We start from the raw sequence: 6,000 nt of genomic DNA, 5'->3' as shown, positions 1-6,000 counted from the left end.
TGAGAATGAAAGGGGGAGAGGGAGGGGAGGACATGCAGCTAGGGCCGTAGGTTGGAGTCAAATCCGTGGCCTTTTGTGCCAAGGACATAGCCCATTGTGCATGAAGCGCCTGTGCTACCAGGTGAGCTACTGGGCCTGAAGAGTGGAATGAATTCCAATGAACCCTGTTCAATGAATGGGTGATTAACCTATGCTGTGTTGCTCTTCAAGCCTTACCCCTAGCTCCTCCTCTCTTGTGCCATTGGCTGGGGACCAGTAGCCAATCAGACCATCTGGGGTATATAAAGGCTGGGGAGCTGCTTTTTTGGTTCTCTGTTTGCTGCCCTGATATGCTTTGCTGGTGTGTTTGTGTGTTCACTTTGTATAGATAATCCAGAGCTCTCTGTGACTTTTTGTCAGATTGTTGAAGTACCGTTACTTGTTGAGCCAATTTTGCTGTTAGACATACCTTTGTCAAACTATAGTGACCTGTAAAACAAGCCATGTTGTTGTTGAATTTATCTTTGTGAGGCCTCTGTCACCTGTTGAGCTTCATCTGTCCTCATTCACAACCCTTACGTTCACTGACAGGAGGCTCCTTTTCTCCTGTTTTTTCATGTTTGATTAGGGAGTTAGCCACAGGATTGTACTTTTTCCTTTTTTTTCTATATATTTAGGGCTATTTTGTTTGTTATTTTGGCCAGTGCTCTCCCTGATGTTTTTATGCCTCCATAACAAACACTAAAAGGGTTAAACCGCACTACCTGACTCCTCATTTTCCTCATCTCGCCTTATGTTGCTTCCTTCACCCCTAGACCACCTTGGGGGACATAACAAACACTCAGACAGAAAATGAAATGGAAAAATGTCAAGCTACTCCATTATAATGTGAATCTGAAAAAAAATAATAAAATAATTGCACGGATGTTTTAGCTTCTTGAGAGACAGAAAAACATATACTATAAAGAGTTGCCAATGGTTCCCTGTATAACCACCAAGAACACTGGATTGAAAAACACACCTGATGAAGCTGAAGACAATATTGTTATTGTATAAATCTGATGGTGTTGAATGCAGTGCGTGGCATCCTCTCTCTTTTTTTTAAAAAAAAATTCCTCCTCATACAATCATAGTCCTGAGTCACTGAGTGTGAGTCATCCAGGAATCATGAGCCGTCACTTCTTACATAGTGCGTACATAGCTTTCTTAATTGCGTGATCCTTCTTGGTGAGCATGTACAGTACAGACAGTCTTTTGCAGTGTTCTTTAAAGCCCACATCCATAATTACAACATGCTGTCCTCTTATGAGTCACTGATGCCCCACCGCTGGCTCGGTTTATGTTTTAAGCATGAGCATGAATTATACATGAGCTTTGAAGCTGAACAGGTTTGTTTTACATTGACAGTATTTGTAAACAGTGAATTTAAAAGAAGGGAAGCTTCAATCTTGAGATGTAAGAGAGCAAAATGCATTTCACGTGCATGTCACGTGAAGCTCTTCAAAGGACCACAATCTAATATCTGAGGCGTCCACCGAGCTTCATCTGACCACAATCTAATCCTGCATTTCTCTTATTCTCTTCTGCTCTGATTGCATTTGAGCTTTCAAAAATTGTGAACACTGCTCACTCTTAGTGTTACAAAATTGAAGAGATATTTAGAAGTTATACAAGATTGATTTCATTTCATGCCAGGATATGAGGGCCTGGTGCAGTTGAGCCGTTGCAGCAGTGTGCCTGGTGTCCAGTGAGGTGTTGGGAGGGAGGACTGGCATCACCTCACTCAGCTTCCACTGCTCCAGCTGCATCTCAATATTAGATAAGGAACGCCTGTCTGAAAGTCCTGAATGGATGCTGAGAGACCAAGCTAGGGTCAGGTGATTTAATCTACCTGACATGCTCCTGCAGAGTGCTGATCAATAATGCTCCAATGCTAATGTCAACATGAGGAAGGAATGAATCCACTTGAAGAAGAAGAAGAAAAAGATAAGAGTGAGCAAAGACAGAAAGGGAATAACAACAAAGCCTGACTGGAATCGAAAATGACTCTTCTGTTTGGCCGTCTGTTGCTATTCCCTTCACAGGCTGGAGGCACTAAACCAGTCATTTGGAACATCCAAGAGCGTCTCCTGCCGTCCGCTCTAACTCATCTGACAGCATCCTCCTGGCTTATGAAGAGGGCACGGATTCAGTGGACGCTAATAATCCCTGGTAAGGCCTGAAGGTGAGCCGTCTCTCAAGACCTAGTGGAGCAGAAGTTCACCCAGGGGTTATGCGGAGAATGACTCCAGTCAAGGGCCTCGCTAATCCCGCTAAACTGGTTCGCAAGGGCACTATATGGCAGAGGAGCGGAAGTAAGGGAAGGGTACCTATTAAGTGGTGGCCCACAGAGAGGCTTCTACACTCCTGAATTAACATCTTCACCTTGACAGATTGAATAAAAGGGGCTCCCGCCTCTCAAAACAGCTTTTACAGCATATGGGCTTCTGTCAAGTGTTAAGGCATTTTGACCTATTGAAATAATACCCTTCGCTTCATTTTCTTCTTTTCAGGCAGGAGCACCTGTTCTCGAGAGACAGCTTATTTAGGTAATAGCTGATCTGAAATGGTCTTTCATTTCCCCCTGTTTATAGAGGTCATGCACTGACAGTCCCAATGTGCCAGTGGCTATGATGTAGTTGCCCGATTATAAAAAAAAAAAAAAAAATACACTCTGCCAATGTTAAGTCAGTTCTAGAGGGATGGGAAATTGTGATCTGTGCTATTTAACCCTGAATAAAGTCAGGACTGGTGATTGACACCTGGACCAGATTACTCCTGAGTGGAGGGAAATGAAGATAAGAGAGGATGTTGTGTGTGCATGTGTGTGCGTGTGTGTGTGTCTGTTAGCCTGCAGGTAAATCTCCCCAAATTCAAGTTGACTTTCTTCATTTGGGGTCAAAGATGCACGTTCTTGAGTCATTCTGTGACAGATGATTTGCTCCTGAAAGGGCAGCTAAGGCAATGCGTGAGACGTCTTAGTGATAGGAGGTGGACAGGAACGTGCATGCTTCAATAGCTGCACTTTATTTTTTTTAACCAGAGCTCTGTATTTGATCTTGCTTATTCACGGCAACAATTCTGAGAGTTTTTGTGTTTATGTAGCAATTCAAGTATAGCCTCCTACTTGCCAGCCAGATGCCTCGCACACAGTGATTTGAGTCCTTCCTCAAACTATTACTGTCACTTAAACGCTCCCACCTGTCCTCATTGCTCATTTCTCCTGTCTTGGAATGAGTAAGAGAAACACTTAACTGCCCATTCTCCTTAGCTGAGTGCAATATAGCTCTTCTGTGTGCCTGGGTAATGGTTTGATACGAGTGACGAAATTGTCCAAACAAAGCACGTAACCCTGGGTTTCCCCATCAGGCACTCATCATGCTCAACAGCGGCTTTTCTACAAAGAGGCATATCCACTGTAGCACACGCATTTCAGATCCAGGCAGCATCTAATTGTATGATTCCTTTCAAAACTGTCACACACAGTTATTGTCTGCATTGGCTTTGCAGTGACACCAACATGGAGAAGGAGTTCTTGCTGCTCCAGATTCATGTCACTCTGCTCTTCTTCACTGCTTTATTCCTTATTACCCACTCTCTCTCTCTTTCTCTCATCCATCATGTTGTGTCTTCCCATCTCTCTCTGGCCACTGGAAGAAAGCCAGAGCCATTAGCCCGCTGTCGGTCTGAGGGAGGACGGGGATCCATCCTGTTAGCTGATGCAAAATGAACAGCAGCACTTGGTCACACCATGCACAATACTGAGGGACCTTTGGGAATGGAAGGTGACGTGGTGGAAGCGTGTTTGGTGTGCACACACAGGCGCCATGCCACACAACCTGACACATGGACACAGCAGCGCTACACCGGTGCAGCAGTGGTCTGATTCATAGCTAATGAATATTTACCAGCCGGCCTTGCGGTGTCTGAAACTGCAACAGCTCACAGGGGAAACAGAGGTGCCGAACCACTCGTGGCTGAAAGTTGTAAATTAATCTCTAACACAAGCTGCTGTCAAGGTGAAGGGTTCACTCTCCATGCACGCCAGACATGCATCAATGCGTACCGAGGGCTTTACATATATGTACATACAATTATGTGTGCGTCCATATGTGTGTGACATCAGATGCACGCGCTGTCTTTCATCCCCCCTGACAAGGTGAAGTGTGATTGAAAGCTGATCTGCAATCTGTGCTGTACACTGCTGCGTGGCTTCATTATACATTATCGTTTGATCAGACACCAAGATTATAATATAATAAATAGGACAAATATGCTTCACTAATGCGCCGTTTCACACACCGACCCCCACAACCCTTCCGCAGCTGCAATGTAATCCCCTTGAAGTGGATGCTCAATGTGCGTCATGAACCTATTTGTGAACACTGCACCTCAGAATTGACGTTTATTTGCATCAAAAAGCTACTTGGGAACTTTATAAAGCACCAAAGGAAACATCTTCAAACAAGATAGCAGCATAAGACGTCAACCTTGCATTAAAGCCTCTGAAAACATGACTTCAAACGTGATGTATGTATATACAACCTGAAATATCCATATCCATAATATATATGTTAGGGGGATACATGCCTCCCAATAATTAATTATGCTCAAATCCCCAAATTGTAATAATTATCATTAATAAACTCAAGAAATTGCCATTATTATTACTACTGGATTTTTAATATGGCGTACTTCAGCTCTGCGTGTGGTGTTGCCATACCCCACCAGAAGCCTTTCCTCGACTGTTGTGTGTCAGACACTGTACTGTCTTTCTATTTCATCACTTTTAAAAGTATGAAAAGTGTTAGTAGATCATAAAAATGTCATATCCTCTTTGAGACCCTGTGTCCTCATATAAGGAAATCACAGGAAGTACATGGTTGAGGACACTGGGACTTAATTATTGTCTTGTTTGAGGACATTGAGACTTTTTTTTTTAAAGATATGTTTTTGGGCATTTTGCCTTTAATGGATAGGACAGCCAAGTGTGAGGGGGAGAGAGAGAGAGAGAGAGAGAGAGAGAGAGAGAGGATGACATGCAGCAAAGGGCCATAGGCTGGACTCAAACCCGGGCCGCTGCGGCAACAGCCTTGTATATGGGGCGCCTGCTCTACCACTAAGCCACCGTCGCCCCAAGGACATTGAGATTTGATTCTCATTTACAGTGTTTAGTTTTTATTATTTATCGGGTTCTACTGATCCCAAATAGCTAGGAGAAATTAAAAATGCATACCAATCAAAAGTTGGGGTCTCAGGAGGACATAAAAAGTCATAGTATAGTATGTCATGAAAAAGTCAACCTGTCCTCAATGGTTTGTATAGGATATTCTAGGAATTAGCACCCCACCAATTACGTAACATAGCTGGCGCAGAGTTACACATATTGAATGTTAAGTACAGAGCTTGGGTTTAGGAAAAGAAACATGGTGACAATGTACCTTTAAAATAAGCTCACACTGTTCCAAACAGCAGTCTCCTGGGAAAAGTGTTTCGTGACCCATCCACCACTCCAACCTGCGTCTTTAAGGGACCGCTTCCTTATTTACTCCCGTCAGTGCACTGGTCACATGATTAAAGCCTTCCCAAATATGTGGGTGATACTGTACTACCATAAACCAGTAGTTTGTGTAACAAATGAAGAGCTCTGGCAAACCAGACAACAAGAACCACTTAAAGCACAAGTCAAATGCAGGAAATGGGGCTGGATTGGCCACATCTTGAGGAAACCCCCTTTCAACACAACCAGACAGTCCTTATCCTGGAACCAACAGGGGAAAAGAAAGCCTGGAAGACCAAAGAACACCTGGAGAAGGTCTGTCGAGGCAGAACTCAAGGAATCAAGAACATCCTGAAAGGAAGCAGAGAAGATCGCCCGACACCGAACCAGCTGGAGAAAGTTCATGAATGACCTATGCTCCCCAAGGAGCAAAAGGGTTTAAATCACTGGCTCATGATTATGTGGGATATGTACGATGTGTA

The sequence above is a fragment of the Epinephelus fuscoguttatus genome, linkage group LG5 (genome assembly GCF_011397635.1).
Source record: "Epinephelus fuscoguttatus linkage group LG5, E.fuscoguttatus.final_Chr_v1".
Taxonomy (NCBI): Eukaryota; Metazoa; Chordata; class Actinopteri; order Perciformes; family Serranidae; genus Epinephelus; species Epinephelus fuscoguttatus.
The sequence above is the reverse complement of the archived record's forward strand: the minus strand, read 5'-3'. Positions refer to the sequence as shown.